Here is a 19313-nt window from a genome sequence, read left to right as displayed (position 1 = left end):
TTTCTTATATCACCATTTTAGCTGGAGAAAAATGTCTTCCTTTTTCTTTTTCCCCATTTCATTTGTGTTGAATTCCGTCCCCAGGCCCTCACGTGTCTTCAGATGTCATTATTCTTTCCTTGTACTTGATAGGTTGACTACTTTTAGAATTCTATATTGAAGATTATTCTCTGTCTGAATTTTAAATGCATTGTTCTCTTTTCTTCAATAGCCGACGTCACTGTTAGGACGTGCTGTACCTTTTGATTTCTATTTCTCAGTATGTTGTTCTTGTTTACTTTTGCATTTAAAATTCACTTGCATGAGCATGTTATAAAGAGGGTGTATATTGCAGGGGGAAGGGATCTCTGAAGCCACCTTCCACCCATTGTACACATTCACCGCAACTTGGATCTGTCCATAGATGATAGGCTCACAATACAGCTTCTTTCTTACATCTCTCCCTGCTCTTAAGTCCTGTTACTTCTTCCTGTGCGACTCTATATGTCCCTGGCATGCAGTGCATTTTACAGTGAGTTACTTTTTAGTGAATGCCTCCAGTACGTCAGTTACGCCTTCCTGCTTCAGAGCTTAGGCAGGGTGCACTACACTTCTTTGTATCACAGCTTTTAGTTTTTGCTCATGAATCTATGGTTGATCGATAGTCCAGCAGTTTTTTTTTGTACAACTGTCAAAATCTCAGATATTCAACAAGGTCAACATGTATTATAATCTTTTAACTACTGTTGGTTTTTAAACGGTTTTAAACTCTATATCAGAGGCCATTTGTTTTTGTTGTTGTAAGTCGGTTTGATGTATGGACAAAGGATGCGGTATTATCCTGTTCCGACGCATTCATCGACAGTCAGTCCTCAGTTTTTGTTCTGGTGACAGTCCTACTCTACACAAATGTGTTTTGCAAGTGGGATTTTGTGCAACACTGTATCAAGTGTATTACAATCATCATTCTAACGTATTACATCAACTACCTTGCTTTCATCTGTAAATCTTGCAATTCCATCAAAAAAGCAATCAAGTTGTCTATGGGATGATTTGTGTCTCACAAACATCTAGTGATTATGGCTTCTGGTTCCATTATCCTATGGATGCTTTCAGAATTCCACATCTCCTTCCTCCATTATTTACTGGAGATACAAGTTGTGCACAGATAATTCAAATTTGCCAGGTTTCACTGATGATTTTATAATGCCATTAAGTAGGAAGATGATATCGTATTTTACAAATGAAACTAAAACAAATAAATGTGTGAACTGAAGAGCAATGGTTCAACCATAATTTCAATCTTAAAAATCCTCGGTTTTCCTGGAATTGAAAATTCCGTTTTGGCAGAGCTAACTTTGTCCATAGCTTTTTTTGAGGTCTCTGAAGCCCTTCCAATTTAGCAAGGTTTGTAAAGAACCACCACATTTTATCTGCCTACGTAAAACCAGATAAATACATAGGGTTTGCTTCAAACTGCTTACTTATTTTGCAGCCACAATTTTTCACACACTCTCCCCTTTGTAGAATTTGGGAACAATCCCAATCTTGTAATTTACACAATCACTGAGCCAAAACACATGAATGTGCGTGGGTTATGTGTGGCCCTCAACCTTAAATGTTGGGAGGAGGAAGCCACAGAATGGAGGGAATGTTTCTGTGTAGCCAGCTGTGCTGCCCTCATTCTGGGGACAGAGCATCCCAAGATGTGTGCATGCATCCACCCCTTTCCTGACAGATGATTAGGAGAGATTTAGGGGGATGTTTCCAGTTCTATTCACAAGAGCAAAGATATGAAATCCACTTAAATACCCACCAGTGGTAGACTGTATAAAGAAAATGTGGACATACACATCATGGAATACTATGCAGCCATTAAAAAGAATGAGATCATGTCCTTTGCAGGAACATGGATGAAGCTGGAGGTCGTTATCCTTAGCAAACTAATGCAGAAACAGAAAACAAAATACCCCATGTTCTCACTTATAAGTGAGAGCTTAATGATGAGAACACATGGACACAAAGAGGGGAACAACAGACACTGGGGCCTATCTGAGGGTAGAGGGTGGGAGGAGGAGGGAGAGGAGCAGAAAAAATAACTATTTGGTACTAGGTTTTGTACCAGGGGGACAAAATAATCTGTGTAACAAGTCCCCAAGACACAAGTTTATCTATGTAACAAACTTTCACATGTAGCCCTGAATCTAAAATAAAAGTTTTTTTAAAATGGCCATTCTAGAAATAAAAATATAAGAGAGAGAGTTGGGGGGAAAAAGTAGCCACAATCTTTTCCAGCTTGAATGGGAGGTGGTAAGCAGTACGGGCCCATAGCAGTTGCTGTCTTCAGGGTAGGAACTTTGAGTACTTTTCATGTAAAACAGCTCTTTATTGCCTAAGGGCAGTAGAAATTGGTGTGGACAGTTAAGAATAGAGGGTTGAGCTGTATCAGTAAAGGAGGTTTTGCAATATCAAGTTTAGAGACTAAAGCTCAAATTTCAGTCAGCAATTCTAGAAAACTCTTGGCACAATTGCTTTACGACATTGTATTTTGTTGAAAGATGAAGGAGAGAGTGAAGTGACTATCTGGGGACCCTGAGGAAGTCCCTAAGATTCTGTTGACAAAAGAATCTGAGTGCAGGAAGCACGTGGCTTGCCTACCCAGCTCAAGTCTTATGAAGAGTACAGGTGTTGACAGTTTCTGAAGACAGAGCAGAGGAGGCTCTGGACCTGATGTCTATTTGATGGCAGAAGTGAGTAAGGGTACCTAGTCACATTGCTTTGTAAGAACCATTTTTACATGTGCCTGACTGTCTGTAGTTGCAAGTCAAATTTGACAAAACCACAGTGTAGGTTTATAGCTAGAACTTACATGTATATATTTACTGTCATTTGATTTTTTCCCTAGGAGAATGATATTTAATTTTTCTCATTTTCACACTGATCACAAAACACACACGCAATTCATGAAACTGAAGACAGAGAAGAACTTCCAAAAGCACTGGGCTGAAGAGATACCATGGATAAAGATGTGATGCATGGACATCAGCTAGTTTGTATAAAAAATTCTGCCATTTGTTGGGTTTTATTGGTGCCATAAGAGCAATCATATGGGTTACATAAACACTTTATATATTTGTAATGGAAGTGCTCTGAACCAAATATGCTAAATTCACTGTGGGGTCAAATATTTCCAGCTGCATGTGCTCTACTGCATGTACTTTGCACATAATTTGAACCATGTGCTTTTGAGTGTGTATAATGTATAACATATTTATTCTTAAAAACAAGAAGATTTGCCCCTATTTACTACAATTCAGCCAACTACAAGTTAGAGATTGTAAAACTGGAAGTTTCAGATTCCTCCTTTCATGTCCATAAAAGCAATTGCATTATGGAAATGAAATTATCTTCCAGAGAGGGGAGAGCTGGTGGGTGACACAGACGCCTTTTGGGACTGGGCTCAGGTCAGGCCAGCCACAGCCTGATGGTGTCCAAGGATTAGGATTTGGCCCTCTGGCTATTAGGGTGAAGACATCCATGTCATTGGGATGACGAATGTCATTGAGAATGGGCAGACCAGTGTGCTGTTTTCTGTGCCAGCCTACAAGGTAGGGTTGGGAACCATTGGTGGGGGCCTGTGTGACACGTCCATTTCTGCTGTTTCGGTTTGTGGAAATGACGCCCCTGCACGTTCTTGATTTCTCTTCTCCATGAATGAACACAGTCAGGTGAAAACACTGTGACTCTGAAGTTAAACAGATACGTGTTTTAATCCCAGCTTTGCCTCTATGTGATGTTCGTCCACTCATCTAATTTGTGTGAAACCTGTTCTCTTCCGACTAAATCAGTGTTCATGACAACAATCTTGCAAGATTGTCAAGTGCATTATCAACAATGTACATGAAGTAGTTGGCATGGTGTGGTTGTTCTATAAATTGTAGTAATTATTGCTTTTTAAATTAAAGCAGGTAAATAAATAAGGAAGCATGTTAGATTTTCTGGACTTTTTCTGCTTTACTTTGATCTTTAGCACTAGGCACAAATTATCCTGAAGAGCAAAAAAATGAAAATAGCTTTGCAAAGCTGAGTAAGTTTATATTTCTTACAAAACCACGGAATCAAAAGGCTATCGATTAGCTCTGATGTCAGGTGACCTTTGACTCTTCGAATCAACATGCCCTACCTGAGAAAGGTCAACTTGGTCAGTTCTTTCACTAAGATCAAGCATGAAAGAGAGAAGATAGTTCTTTGGCAGAAGGCTATAGAGAAACTTTAAATGCTTTTTAACCCCCACCCCCCCCAACCCCGACTTTTTGTTTCATAAAAAAGAAAAAGTAGAAGTTATTCCAAAGAAATTCAAGGTAACTGGAAATTCAAGAGGATAGGAAAAAGGTGATTGCATCATTGATCAGGATCTAAACTTTATCTGTTTAATTTCTCTTCCATTTTATTAGTGCTAAGGATGAGCATAACTGTTATTTCTGATAGATATTTGCATTTTATTATAGTTGAAGTTAGAGATCTTAGGAGGTGTGTACTGGTAACGTTGGGGGTGGTTCCAGTCTACAGAAATGTACATGCAAGGAGCACAGAAGCAGCCATGCATGCTGGAGTCCGTGCGCATGTGCCATTGGATGTGGAATCTCACAGGAACTGCTGCAGGAAGCCCAGTGGGGCAGCGTGTGAACAGGAAGGTGGTCAGGAAGTTTCTGTCCATGCCGTGGCTCCCCTGCCTCCAAGGCTCTCACCTCCAGCCATCTGTGAATGTAAACATCTAGACCCTAGCCCTCTCTGCGTGTCAGGATTCCTTGCTTCTACCTGGCTTGACCAGTTTATAGTTGATTCTCATTCTTCACAGTAGTTATCCTCTATAAAGTTGCCATGAATGCTGAATTAGTGAATACTAAATAACTGCTTCCAGGAAAAATAGAAGGGTATCTTCCTGTGAACCTCCAGTCACAAGATTTTTTCATTAACTGGTAAGTAATAAACTTGCTTTATGTGTGTTTCTGTTTCACGACACCATATTTAATATGTATTCGCTGATTCATAAACACTGAGCTCACGGCCAGCAGGGCTGTCACCCACGCTTGAACCAAGCTCCTCTAACTCACATCCATTCTCCATCAGCCACATCACAGCCTTCCCGAATGCAGGAACGTTAGACAGTACTTCATTACTACACTTGGGAGCCATTCTAAACAGCAAAATAACCAACGAAAAGCACAAAACTGCAAAAAATGTGGTATGAAATGAACCGCAAAAGCAAAAGCACTTATTTATATAGTATGACCAATGAAACAAGAAGCCAGGGTGTTGCTCTGTTTGACCTCAGGTGAGATCATGAGCAGCCAGTGGCTAAATGTTTTGTTGCTCTGTGCCCACCCTCATATGGTCAAGAAAGCACCAAGGGTATTGATTTTGGGGCTCCAAGCAAATGCAGTGAGTAGGAGGATTGGCAGATAAGGAATCCACCAACAATGAGGATTGATTATCTCTGACTTCATAGCTCTCATGGCCTCAGCCTCTGTATTTTAACACCAAATTTGTGGTAAAAAATCTAATTTGCTCCACTTGGATCAGGATGCAATCAGCTGTGGCTAGCAGCAGGCATTGATGGGCAGCCTTATAGGGGAGGGCCCTTTCTCCAGGACTGTTAAGGCCAGAGCTATACTTCAGCAGGAAGTGTGGCTGAGGAGGAAGAAACTGAGATTCCTGGCACATGGGTTAATGGAAAGGCCCTTCATCTTTTTACACTGCTTAGAAAGACATACTTAGCACCCTAAACATTGAGTGCGTGTTAGAGGCCAAAAGTGACAGGACTGCGTTTTTGTAATTGACAGTGCAGTTAATCTTGGAACAATGCAGGGGTTAGGGGCACTGACCTCCACTCAGTAGAAAATCTAAGTATAAGTTTTGACTCACCCAAAACTGTGAGCAGCAGCCTACTGTTCACCAGAAGCCATACCGATAGCATAAAGAGTTGATTTACACATATTTGTATTTACATGTTTTGTATACTGTATTCTTACAATAAAGTAACCTAGAGAAAAAAATGTTACTACGAAAACCATAAGGAAGAGAAAATATATCTACTATTTATTAAGTGGAAGTGGGTCATCATAAAGGTCTCCATTCTCATCTTCTTCATGGGGAGCAGGCTGAAGAGTGGGAAGAGGTCTTGCTGTTTCAGGGGTGGCATTCACGGAAGAAAATTCACATATGAGTGAACCCGCACAGTTCAAACACGTGTTGTTGAAGGGTCAACTGTAGTTTCTCACTTTTCCTTGCCACGTATGTTGTCATGGGAACCAAGAGAAAGGTAGCTCACAAGCTGTACAGTTGAAAACAATGTGCCCACTTGTCTGGGACCTTGGCGCCACATCTGTAGGATGCTAATGCCAATCCTCTGGGTTGCTGTGAGGATCAGTCGAAAGCTTTCCAGCTTCCAAGTCTATATAGCTGTGAGACATGGGACGGGTGGAGTTGGGGCTTCTGACCACACCACCATGACAATATTTATGTATAGCCTTGGCAGCAAATAAAAACAAAAAGGCACTAAAGATACTTCCACCCTGAGAGTCTAACAGGAGTACTTTTATGGACAAGATAATGGCCATAGCTACACCGTGTCTGACCCTCTCTTCTTTGACTGGGGTGTGGCCAAGGCCTCTGCGTAAGGCACGCTCCGCACCCCAAGGGTGGAATGATGAATGAATCACCTCTCAACCACAAAGATGAGGAGAGGGTAAAGTAAGAGAAGTTATGTCTTTTTCTTCCTTGCATCAACAAAGAGGCTTTTGAATTGTCAAAGTAGATTTCTTTCTGGGCTGTGCAGGTAGAGGAATGGAGCGAAAGGCCCTCCTAGGGATCCTCCAAGCTCTCAAGCCTGAGATTTAAACATGCAGGCACAGATATAAACACACACATTGACTGATGCCACACACCGTGTCAGGCAGCCCACCTGTGCAGAGCTGGGTGGTCTGGTGGGGAGGCACTGGGAGGGGCTGCCAGCTCACTGGGGTCCTGGCATGGTGGGAGAGTTCACAGTGGGATTTCATCCCAGAACTAAGATCCTCACACATATATGAAGTTATAAATGAGACCATTAACATGCTGAACTAGTCACAGTCCAGCAGGAGTCTGCAAGTTTTGTTTGTTCGAGTCTACTATGGTTTGAATGATGGTGTCCCCACCAAAATTCACATTGAAACTTAATCCCCAGAATGGTGGTATTAGGAAATGGGGCCTTTTGGGGAAGTGATTAAGTCATGAGGACTGGAGGGAGCTAGCTTGGGACCATCATTGTCCTTGCATCCTTTTGGCCATGTTGGGACACAGAGTTCACGGCGCCATCTTGGAGGCAGAAGTGAGTCCTCACCAGCCACAAACCTGCTGGTGCCTTGATCTCAGATTTCCTGGCCTCCAGAACTGTGATAAATAGATTTTTATTACTCATAAATTGCCAGCCTCTGGTGTGTTGTTGTAGCAGCACAAAAAGACTAAGAGTCAGATATTTGTCTCACCAAAATCTCAGATGGGATGACAAAACGATTTAAAGAAATCAAGTTTGATAGCTGCTCAAAATCTTGAAGGTCCACCCTTAGTGACAGAGGCAGTCCTCAAATTCATATGAGATGAGATGTACTGTTCAGAAATTGTGCTTGAAGGCCACTGGCCAAATGTTTATAACAGATCTATCTACATGTCATAAAGAGCGTGAAGCCCCATTTTTAAGAGGGAGCTCCAGCTATCATTAAGTTCCTTCTCCCAAGACCCCTCCCCACTTCTGGGGGTCTAGGTCCCCTGCTTCTTCTGCCCTGTTAGCTGTGATCTGCTCCTCTTGAGAGGGCTGGTGTGGCAATAGCTTCCCCAGGGACTCAGCCCCACTCAGTTCCTGCCCATCCTGAGAACAAGGTGGCTTGGCCTCTGAATATTACACTTTTCTTCTAGAATTACTATGTATCTGGAGTTAGAGGGAAAAAAATATTGTTGTTCTCCTTTCAAAAAGCAACGCTCATATTTGGGCTTGATAATCCCAAGGCACGTTTTCAAGCTGCCAGCCCACAGCCCATGGCACATCTGAAGCAGTGAGGATGCTGGCTGGGCACGGCTGGGAATAGAAAGGTTCTGTGAATTGAGGGAACATTGCCTTCCTTGTTCAGGGGACCCAGTGAGCAAGCGACCGCCAAGTCCCTGGGCTGGGGGAGGGAGGACGCAGTGACCAGTCTCTGTCAAGCCTATTCTGAGAGAGGGGATGTGTCTGGGTTAACATTTTACTGAGATGCCTTGAGGCCTGGAGCTGGATATGCTCAGTTGAGAGGCTGGAAAAGAGAAGCGGAGAGGACCAACAACAGATTTTGCTACCTGCAAGGCTGATGCAGTATTGAAGCACTTTTAGCACGGCCCCGAGTACTTGGAGCTCTCCCAACTTCCACGGTCTCAGCATCCCTCTTCCTCTGTAGGCAGCCCAGAACCTGAAGACCCAGTAACTAAGGGATTGAGAAGGATTTAGCTGGAAACTGTCCTTTCTCATAGATCCGTTTCTGGGCCATACCAGTTAACTATTGTGAATATCACCCTTGTCTCTGACAAAATACTGCCTTGGAGGGCAGAGGTACTTAATTCACAGAACACATTGCAGAAATCGAATTGTTAGCAGCTGAATGATGAGAAAGCTGGAAATAAAGAGTTGATATTAGGGGCATCCATGGACTGGGGGCTTGGCAGTCATCTTAACTGAGAGTGTCTCTGCTCTCCATAGTGCTCCTTAGAGGACTCTCACCCAGTCAATGACAGCTGAATGGGAAACAGCAAAGGGGTACCACAATCACTTGGCAAGGATGGATGGCACAGGGAACAGGGAATGATTTATAAATCCTTCTGAGAGCAGAAAGCCGTCTTCCCATCATCTTTATAGCTGACTCCCCCGGCTCTTAGAGACCTGTGATAGCAGCATCATTACCACTTCCCTGCATCCATCTCTTGCACTTTTGTAATATGGGAAAGAGAGATTAATTGTATGGTGAAACTCTTCAACAATTTGCTGAACCTCTGCATTCCTGACATTAATCTTTCCCCAAGTGCCCTATCATTAACTTGAAAAATCAACCGGGCAAAACCTTAGAGTAGGTTCATGCAAATGAAAATACATAAATAGTGTGCGGGGATGGTGCAGGGATGGTGATGAGGAGGGCTGTCGGCTGCCAGAGAACCTATAGCAAAATGATACATTAAGCTGTTTTCCTAAATGCTTCACCCATGAAACATGTCGTTTATCCACTGCCCTGTACTATTTCATTAGAATCGTTTACTTTGGGCCTGGACCTGCTACTAGCAAGAAAACCACTTCCGCCTTCAAGTTTTCAAAGTATGCAAATAAAAAAATCACTTCTCTTCCTCTGTCTCCAAAAGAAAATCTCTATTCTCTCTTCATTCGTGGGATTCAGCAACTAGCCGCCTTTTCCTAGGTTTTCTTCAATTTGAAAAGAAAATAAACAAAACACACTTGTTTTGAGATTTTCCCACATCATAAATGTTCTCATTATGCCAAATTTGACGACTCCTCTTATCAAATATAAAATTGGCTGGAGAAATATATTCACTGTTGAAGTTTTGAATTCATTTTTTAATAAGACCCCTCCACATGTAGATTTGTTCTTCTGTAAGAGGAGGTCTTGATCTGTGCTCACATCATTATAACCAGATAGAGAAACAGAGATTCTATCAAGGGGGAAATGGCCCGTGAGTAGAGTTCATAAGTGTGGATTTTGCCCATGAGGTGCCCCTCGGTGGCAGAAGCCAATGTGTGGCTTTGCCCTGGCCAGTCCTCTGTTTTCTCTCTTTGTAGCGCTTAAATCACTTAAACTGTGATTTAAGTCTTATGCTACATCATGAATCAGAGTTCAATCATGAATGTTAGTAGTTTGGGAATGAAAAGTAAGAATGCACCCATTTTTCTACTGACTACTTTTGAACTAGATCTTTAAAAAAAAAAAAAAATCGGCACTAAGCTGAATCTCCCCAGAATGGAGCGTCATCTACTTCCCCATCCATAACCACTGGTCACCCGAGTCAGGCAGAGGGAAGAATGCATGATTTAAATCAAACCAGGTTAAATGAACAGACAGAATTAGAGAGTCCTCAAAAGGGAAACTCAGCGATTTTCTAAGATGGTTTTCTAGATTAAGTTGAAAGTTAAATACATAAATCTTATAAAATCTGCAATGTTTGTGCTAGGAACAAAATGTAAAGTGGAATTTAAAATGAAAAGTGATTCACCACTTATTATACTTTTTCCTTTGTAAATTGTAAGTGATTGTATGATCAAGAAAGTTAAAACTTAGCAAAGGCTTGGATTTAAATAAAAAGGCAGTCAGGGTTTTTTTCAGTTATTCATTCAATTAATATTTATTGAGAGGCTTTAGCGTGCACATCTCACTCAAGGCAAACAGTTGAGAAGCTTATAATTTAGACAGCACAAGACAAATACTTGAGTAATAGATAATATAATTACATATAAACAGGTCACATGTAGAATCTCCCAGAGCAAACCTTCTTTTCTCGAGTTTGCTGATGTCTGTAGCTAGGAAGAACAAAAACAAATGATTAGAGTCTTCATGATTACGGATTTGTTTGGACTTTGATTACTAACTAAATTAATAATTTATTTTTATAAGCTAACTTCAGCTTAAAATCATTTGAGCTTATGTGCAAGGTAAATATGTTTGAATTTTTAACACTTTCTGTGTAATACTAGGGAACCCCATTTGACAAATTTAGTAGAACCATCATTAATCTACATAGATTATTTTCTTGAACTAAAAGCAATTATTAATATTCATTAAGTGCCAGGCAGTTTACACACACACACACACACACAATTTATCCCTCGAACCTTATGAAGGGCATACTATCATCATCTGCATAAAAGCTAACAAAGTTTATGATGCATTGCAGTGAAAGTGTAAACAGAATTTTTCTTTTGCAAGGAATTTAGGGGATTACGGTGCTCCACAGTTACACATTTATCATTTACTTATTGCACGGTAAGCCGTCGGGATATAAAGATGATCGAGACCTGATACTTCCTCTGCAGCTTACCTTCTAAAGAGAGAGATGGACATGTAAACAGGGGTGCTGAAGGAGGTGAAGACACTGTGCTGGAAATCTTAAAGGTGGAGTGGGGCAGGGAGTTCCACCCGGAGCCTTCACGGAGCAGTGACACATGGACTTTCTTGGTTTGATCTTTATCTAGAAGGCAGCCTGGACAAGTTGAAGCTATGTCTAAGCATTCCCCAAGTTTTAACAGTGTACTTGTGGCAATGTGGTTATTATTGTTGTGATCTCACAACCAGACAGAGTGGTGATCTACAGTACCCTTAGCAAGTAAGAAAGTGCATTGCCAGTTTCATTGCATCTACTGTAAAGATCTTGGCCAGTACCGTAAAGATCTTGGCCATCTACTGCAAAGATCTTGGAAGCAGAGAATAGCAACAACATCCTCATGTTAAAAGCAGAAGACACTAGAGGTCTCTGGAGATAGAATAAAACCTCCTTCTATTTGCCTCTTATTCTGTCCAACAAATAAAATCCATCAGCAACCTTTCATGACATCGACTCAATACCCAGAGTACATTTTGAGGGACTAACCACACCAGGACCTACTAAGCACTTCATGACAGCAGTTTGTTGGGAATAAGAATTATGGATGGTGCAGTCCAATAACATGAGTATGTGCATGTGATTTAACAGCTTCAAATAGCAGTGTGTAATGTATACATGCCAACATAACTTACCTAGGACTCAACCTAAACTCTTAAGATGCAACATGCATTCACACACATACTTGTTTCTAAAGTTATTACATTCTATAGTTGTTCACTTCTGCTAGCTCTAGAATGAGTAAGGCTGAATTCTTTCCCCAAAGCATACTGTAAATTATCATATCATAGACTTTTGATAGAATTTCAAGTATTTGTGAATCATTAATAATTGTCCTAACTTTAAAAAGGTGCCTACCTTGAACATGATATTCAAATCATGAATTGCTGAAGGCTTGTTGAGTTGGTTGTTCTTGGCCATCATCTTGAAGCATACTGTGCATCTTAATTTTCCCTAAGGAATATGTCTAAGAGAAATATTCGGTCATTTACACTATAAAATTTATCAAATGACTGAGCATAGGCTTGGTAAGAGATACATAGTAATCATAGCAAGAGTCAAAATTTCAGTTAGGATACATAAATAACCTCTATGAGATGGGAACCAAATAAAAACTCTTCAGCCTTGCAGCCCTAAGGAACACATGCCACTTGATTGCTCACAGCTTGGACAACATATTCTTTATCTGCAGGAGAGGTGTTCACTGAAGACCCCCAAATGATGCTCCTTCCTGCACCAGGGAAAGTTTAAGAATTACTGTGCCACAGGGAGAATATACAATGGCTGCAAGAGATTCTCTTCCTAGAATCCTGGTGCAGGGATTTGAGAAGCTGTCAGGATGAAAAATGATACTATTTTAGTCTCCCCATAAATAACATTGGTATAGTGTGCTTTTATTATTTTCTTTGAAATGAATTTATTCTATTCTTAGAAATTAAGATACTTTATTCACATGCCTGTATAGAAATCTTTCTGAAACAAGTGTTGGTGAGGATGTGGGGAAATTTGAACCCTCATACTTTGCTGGTGGGAATGTAAACTAGGGCAGCCACGTTGGAAAACAGTTTGACAGTCCCTCGAAATGTCAGGCATAGAGTTAACATATGACCCAGTAATTCTACTCCTAGGTATAGATTCAAGAAAATTGAAAACTTACATCTGCACAAAAACTTGTACACAAATATTCTTATCAGCTTTTTTCAGGATAGCTAAATTGGAAATAATCCAAACGCTCAACAGATGGGTGAATAAACAAAATGTGGTATGTCTGCGCAATGGAATATTATTTGACATTTTATAGAAAGAATGAGGTTCTGATCCATGCCCTAACACAGATGAACCTTGAAACACTGTGCTAAGTGAAAGAAGCAGTACTAATGGGCCACATATTGTATAATTCTGTTTATAGGAAATGCCCATAATAGGTAAATCCGTAGACACAGAAAGTTGAGTAGTGGAGGCCAAGAGCTTTGGGGAAGCTTTGGGGAAAGTGAGGAGGGACTGCTAATATGCCTTATTTTGGGATGATGAAAGATAGTGTCAGTGGTTTTACAGTTCTGTGAATAAACTAAAAATCACTGAATTATACCCTTTAAAGAATGCATTTTATGATAGGTGAATTATATTTCAATAAATTGCTATAAAAATCTTTTTGAGCTCTTTTAGATAGTTCAAGCCTTTGTCCTGATTAATTTCTGTAAATGATCACTATCTAACTAGTTGTTTTGGGATGTGTTTGGCCTTCAGAGGAAGTAAAACCAATTTTTAAGATAAACAAAGACAACCAAGTAATAAGAAGTGATTTTTTTTCACATGTGTTGAAACTTTATGTTTTCAAACATCTGAAGAAAATCATCCATAAATGAATCAGAATGATAATAGATATGTTTTTGCAATACTTTCACAGATGGTCTTATTTAAACACATTCCAATGATGATAAATACAGAAGCTTATGGAGTTACATAATACGAGATTCTGGTTTGGATATGAGATCCAACCGAGCAAGTTATCTGAGGGAACATTTCTTATTTGTCTTTGTATTTTCTTGGGCATAGACTATGTGCTAGTTAAGGGAGGATTAAATGCATTATCTCAAAGCTGTGCCTTTTTGAGGAGCACCTTCAACCAGCAATAAAAAAAATCCTTTTACTCTGAGTTAAGACAATTTTAAAGGACAACCCATTCTGGAATGCAGTTGTTGCTTGATATATGTTTCATGAATGAATGTCTGAAGTTATATATATATAAATGGATCAATGCGGAGTATATAAACGTGGATTTTAGAGCTGTCCCCATCCCTAGTTCTAAGGTTCGCTTCTTCCTTCATTTCCAACATAAGCATTGAAATTTTGAAGCATTCTTAACAAATAAAATATCTAAAAATATTTGTGGTTTGGTTTAAGTACAGAATGCATCCCAAAGGATTCTTTTGTTACCTGTCTATAATGAGTGATGTTAAGAACTTCTAATAAGACATGACACCATGTAATAGTCCTCTGAACCAAAAATGAGGACAATGCTTCCTGAAAAGTAATTATTTTGGAGTGAAACCTAGTTCTTATTTACCTCATGTGACTGTAAAATACCTTTATAGGAATAAAGAAGTATTGAGGCAGCACAGGGCTTTTCATCAGTCTATAATGATTGGTTTTCTCTCATAAGCTCCATTAAACCAATATTCTATATATATGTACCTATGTATGTGTGTGTGCCTCTGTGTGTGTGTGTGTGTGCGCGCCTGTGTATATTTTCCCCAATAGGATAACACTTTGGGAATGTCTATTGTTTGCAGAGGGTGAAGAGAACTGAGTGGAATGCCGTTACTGAATATTATCATATTCTTTATTGATTGAGATTCCTTTGTCAAAGGAATGTCAAATGTCATTTGGGGTCACTGTCCATTTTTGAATGTATTTTGGCAAAATGCAAAAATCGCCAGGCTTCACTTATTTCATTGTATTGATTTGGGTGATAGTTATTTGCATCTGACAGTTTGCTTATTTAAAGAACATGAAGGTCATTATCATTGGACTTTCTCTGAAATAACCAACACACAGAGACTGGATTCATACTTACTGTTGCCTCCATCGGCTTGATGAAATCAGTGCTCAGAACCTGAGAGGGTAGAAATGGCAGGTCAGATTAATTGACTTTTAAAGGTTTTGAGAGTTTCTCGATTTATTTACATGGATTTGCACACTCTAAGGTCAGATAAAAAGTGAGAACATCAGATTTCTCATAGGGAAATTCTTAAGTTCAAGTATAAAAATGTTACAATATTGGTCAATATCACATTGTTTTATTTATTTATTTATTTATTTATTTATTATACTTTAAGTTGTAGGGTACATGTGCACAACATGCAGGTTTATTACATAGGTATACATGTGCCATGTTGGCTTGCTGCACCCATTAACTCATCATTTACATTAGGTATTTCTCCTAATGCTATCCCTCCCCACTCCCCCCACCCCATGACAGGCCCCAGTGTGTGATGTTCCCCTCCCTGTGTCCATGTGTTCTCATTGTTCAGCTCCCACTTATGAGTGAGAACGTGTGGTGTTTGATTTTCTCTTGTGTTACTTTGCTGAGAATGATGGTATTATACTGTCTGTTAATCCTTCTTGAGTTTAAACAGGTATTCTAGTTTTGCTTCATAACGTAGCATGCCCTTTCCATCCTTTGACAGCTCATCATACCGCAAAATAAAATCAGAGACCTTCAACTTCATTCTCAATCCAATCTCCAACTAATCCTGTTCATGAACTCTTCTGTCTAGCCAACCTCTCTAAATTAATTCTTGACCATCTGATGTTACTGCCTCCCTTTCCTCTTCTTGGCATTTTCTTTCCCTGAAAATCTTACTAGCCATTCCTTAATCTCAAATCCACTTATTTCTGTACAATGGCTTCTGAACACTATTAAGTATCTATCCTTGCTCTGAACTCCTAACATTTATTATCTGTATCAGACATGTGGCATGTGCATTTACAACTTTGTTTTGAAGTTAAATGTGGGCATGTTTATGCCCAGTGCTAGATTATGAATTCTTGGAGGTCATCGACCACCCAGATTGATATTTGCAAGGTACTTCACACATAGCAACCTTACAATAAATGTCTGTTGACTGAATGAGTGAATGAGAAGAGATTAAAATTGAAGCAGTTACTCATCTAAGAGGTGTCCAAATAGTGAATGATTAAACAAGGAGCAGTAACTCATACTGTTCTTCCTTTTGCCCTGCGCTGTTGTTTTGGTAGCTGAGATTCTCTGGTCACTAAGTAATCAGATATATGGATATACTCCCTTGAGGTGTGTTTGGGAAGGACTTTGATTGTCCCATAAAGCAGAATATAGATCTGACGCTAGATTGCTCTTGTTTTTTTTTCCGTTTTTTTTTTTTTTTTTTTCAAAGAGGCATACTGTTCATGTAACTCTGGTCACCAGACAGTCATGCATTTCTTAAAATGTTTTTTAAAATTTCACTCTAGAATACTTACAACTAACCGGGTATGAATCTATTTATCCTGGCGTAACAATAGATTTGATATTGTCACTAAAATTGTAATTTTGGTCTCTCCCATGTAACAGGATGTCACAGCAACAGAGCCATGATATTTCAGTAAGTGGCATGAGCACATTCAGCCTGGTAGATTGTTTTCAAAAGGTTCCAACACAGACCACTTCGGTACAAAGGGTCAAACACAGTCCAAACAAATGCTTGACAATAATAGGTACAAAGGACTCGTGTCCTTGGTGAATGATTAATCATAAACTATCATAAACAAAAGTGTTCTATACATTTGATAAACAGGTTTGTAAAGAGCACAGGAAATACGGAGGAAAATCACATCTTTCAAAATTAAATGTCAGTCATAAGACAGCTGGTTTTTAATTTTTGAGAGGTTTTCATTTAACACTTTGAGTTAAGGCAGAGTAGCAGGTGCCATGTCTTCTCCCCCAAAGTTGGTAATATATATGCACCCATCACTAAAATGTACCCTTTGAATTCTTATGTGTTGCTTTCATTCTGTGCTCCATTCAGTAGATTATTTTATACACATTCATTCCCAGAAACTGCTGTAATGGGCCATCACGTTCCCTCTCTTATATTTTCTCTTCTCATGCAAATGAAGGAGCAATTAGCCGTGACAATCAGTAGGCAGAAAGACTGTCAAACCCATTTTGAAAAAATAAAAACAAAACACCTTGTTACCTCTTTGGAGTAGCCTAAGAATAAACGTATGACTCCGTATTTTAAAAAAGAAACTTTTTTTCTCTCCACAGATGTGCAGGAATGTAGATAGCCAAATGCATGTGGCCATCCCAAGACCTATGTGTTCTTGGAAGATTTTGCCAATGTTTTCCCCCAATTTTGCTGCAGCACGAAACATTTCTGAAGTTCAACTTCAGGGATTATATTGAGGATCACTTTACACATCACATAAGAAAATAACTTTCTTCCTCAGCTTAGGAGTCAATTGTGATATTGATAGGATTTTTAGCACCTCTCTTGGTACAAAAGAGGAAGGAGAATTAAGCCTATAGTGCAGGCAAATAAATGATTGCAATAAGGAAATCCATGGACCAACCAGAATGTGGGCTTCCTCAGTGACTACAGAAATTACCATGAAAATGGAAGAGAAATGGGCCCAGGTAATGACAGTGCTTTCAAGCTGTCCCAGTCAATAAAAATGCTTGATAAATGGTTTCTCAGCCTTGCCATTGGGAAAAGGAGAGAAGGAACTACTCTGGCTGTTACTCCCTACACCTTCCTTATCCCCAGTACTGTGGCCCATGCCTCAAGTTCTGTGGACAATAAGAAACAAACAGCAACAAAACATATCAACTCGAGCTTTTGGACGTGAGGGCCAGATATATGGTTGAAGCCTGGAAAGCAAAAGGAATAAAGAAATAAAAAGACATAAAATATGAACCCACATGTCCTCTAAAGTCTTTGTGTTTCAGAATAATCCTTTTTGTTTCTTTAAATTCCAGAACCTATACTCCCTTCCTTTTTCCCTCCTAAGAGTACAGGCCTGAAGGAGCTATAGGTGAGCTTTCTGAAAAGAAGCATCCTCTGCTTTACATTATGGCCCTGCAATAGGAACGAGCTCTCCAGTGGGCACACAAACCCAGGCGCGGTCCCCATGAGGTCACTCTTCTGCTTGGCCTCCACCATGAGCCAGACTCTTGACCCCCTACCAGATACTGCTCTTACCACCCTTCTGTCCTGCCAAGGCTAGAACATGGAGGCCAAAGCCCATGAGTTTCAAAAAGATATTGCAGATACTGTGATTTATCACCGTTTTAGGCTTGAATTCTCCTTACAACATTCCTTCGCGACATCTCCAATTCCCTAGGACTCTTCCTGTTGGAGAGAACCTTTAAATAAGAGAAAGCACGTAAGTCATTCAGTGCAGGGCCCAGTACATAAAGAACTCATTTGATAAAGTATTCCTCCTTCTGAAAGCTCAGATAAGCATCAAATGATACTGACCTCACTGATCTGAGATTTATGCCATATAACTTCCACCTGTTGATTCTAGATGTAGCCACTGCAATCCTACAAAACCAGAATAACCCCTTAAAATTCCTCCATGTCCACTTCTCTCCATGGCAAATAGACCCATTTTCAGCTGCTCCTCAGGAGATATGATTGTTCTCCTCTGATTGTGTTCCAGTTTATTTTTACCTACCAGCCAAGTGTTTTAAATTACCATTTTGGTGTATTTCTTTTTAAAGTGGGTATGCGTGTGTGTGTCTCTCTCTCTGTGTGTGTGTGTGTAATCACACTGTTATACTATTTTGTAGCTTACTTTTTAAATGTATGCTTCCCTTCCTTAAATGCTCTTACACTATGGTCTTAATTATTCTAGTTAATAATCGTGATAAGAGCAAATATGTGATGAATTCTCGCTACAGTCCACGCACTCCACCAAACATATTTCATTCACGTCAAACCTCTGAGGTAGGCCCACGGATCATCAACATTTTACAAATGAAAGCCACACTCAAGTCAAGGTGTATGCAGGCTCAAAAGCCACCCAAGTTCACCAGGAAGTAAAGGACAGAGCCAAGATTCAAACACAGATACAGTCAGCCCCAGAGCCCACACTCTTTCCTGCTTTCTGTTTTACCTTTCTGGTTCTTCTTTGGCTAAAAAGTCCTTTGCGTTGTCCTTTATCCTTTTGTAACTCCAGCACTTTGGAACTTGAGCCTGTGGCAGTATTTTCAGAGCCCTGTCTTTCTCTCTTGTACTCATCTTCAGGGGTATGTCTTATGTCTATCTTTAAAAATTATGCACATGAACTACAAACAGCCTGAGCCCGTGGAGTCGCTGGCAGGCAGCCTCCTGTCTTTGGGCACTTCCCACTCTTCTTGATTTGCATGATAACCTCGTTGGGAGGACTTCCTGTCCAGCCTCATTTCATGGGATCTGCCTCCCTGTCCCTGTCCTTGGAAACTCTGACAGCCCTGATAGTGCCCGGTTGCATGTGTGACTTTGGGAAGCCTTTGTTTTCTTGATTGCTGCCACCTGAAGAACCTATTTCTTCCCCTTTGTCAACTAGCAGTCAACATCAATGCTTTTTCCAAAACCTGGGAGATAAATGATCAGCATGATGAGCTAGTAACTGGCCAAATACTCTGGATTCAGCCTCGCAGGTGG

General features: G+C 40.1%; 1 long non-coding RNA gene across 3 annotated transcripts; it reads right to left on the bottom strand.

Annotated features, from left to right (window-relative positions):
- Positions 1–10366: 10366 nt before the first annotated feature.
- On the bottom strand, positions 10367–19014 carry LOC104001916 (uncharacterized). 3 transcript variants are annotated; one of them, XR_002939068.2, is made up of 5 exons: positions 18784–19014; positions 17950–18028; positions 14720–14758; positions 12001–12109; positions 10367–10564 (listed from the first exon to the last, which is right to left on the bottom strand). It is a non-coding gene; the product is annotated as an uncharacterized LOC104001916 (long non-coding RNA). The 3 variants fall into 3 exon arrangements; XR_002939069.2 differs by having other exon boundaries at positions 17975–18028; XR_673924.3 differs by lacking the exon at positions 17950–18028 and having other exon boundaries at positions 18784–19013.
- Positions 19015–19313: the final 299 nt, after the last annotated feature.

This window comes from Pan troglodytes, chromosome 14 (assembly GCF_028858775.2).
Source record: "Pan troglodytes isolate AG18354 chromosome 14, NHGRI_mPanTro3-v2.0_pri, whole genome shotgun sequence".
NCBI lineage: Eukaryota > Metazoa > Chordata > Mammalia > Primates > Hominidae > Pan > Pan troglodytes.
Note: the sequence above shows the minus strand (reverse complement) of the source record. Positions and strands in the feature narration are given on the sequence as shown.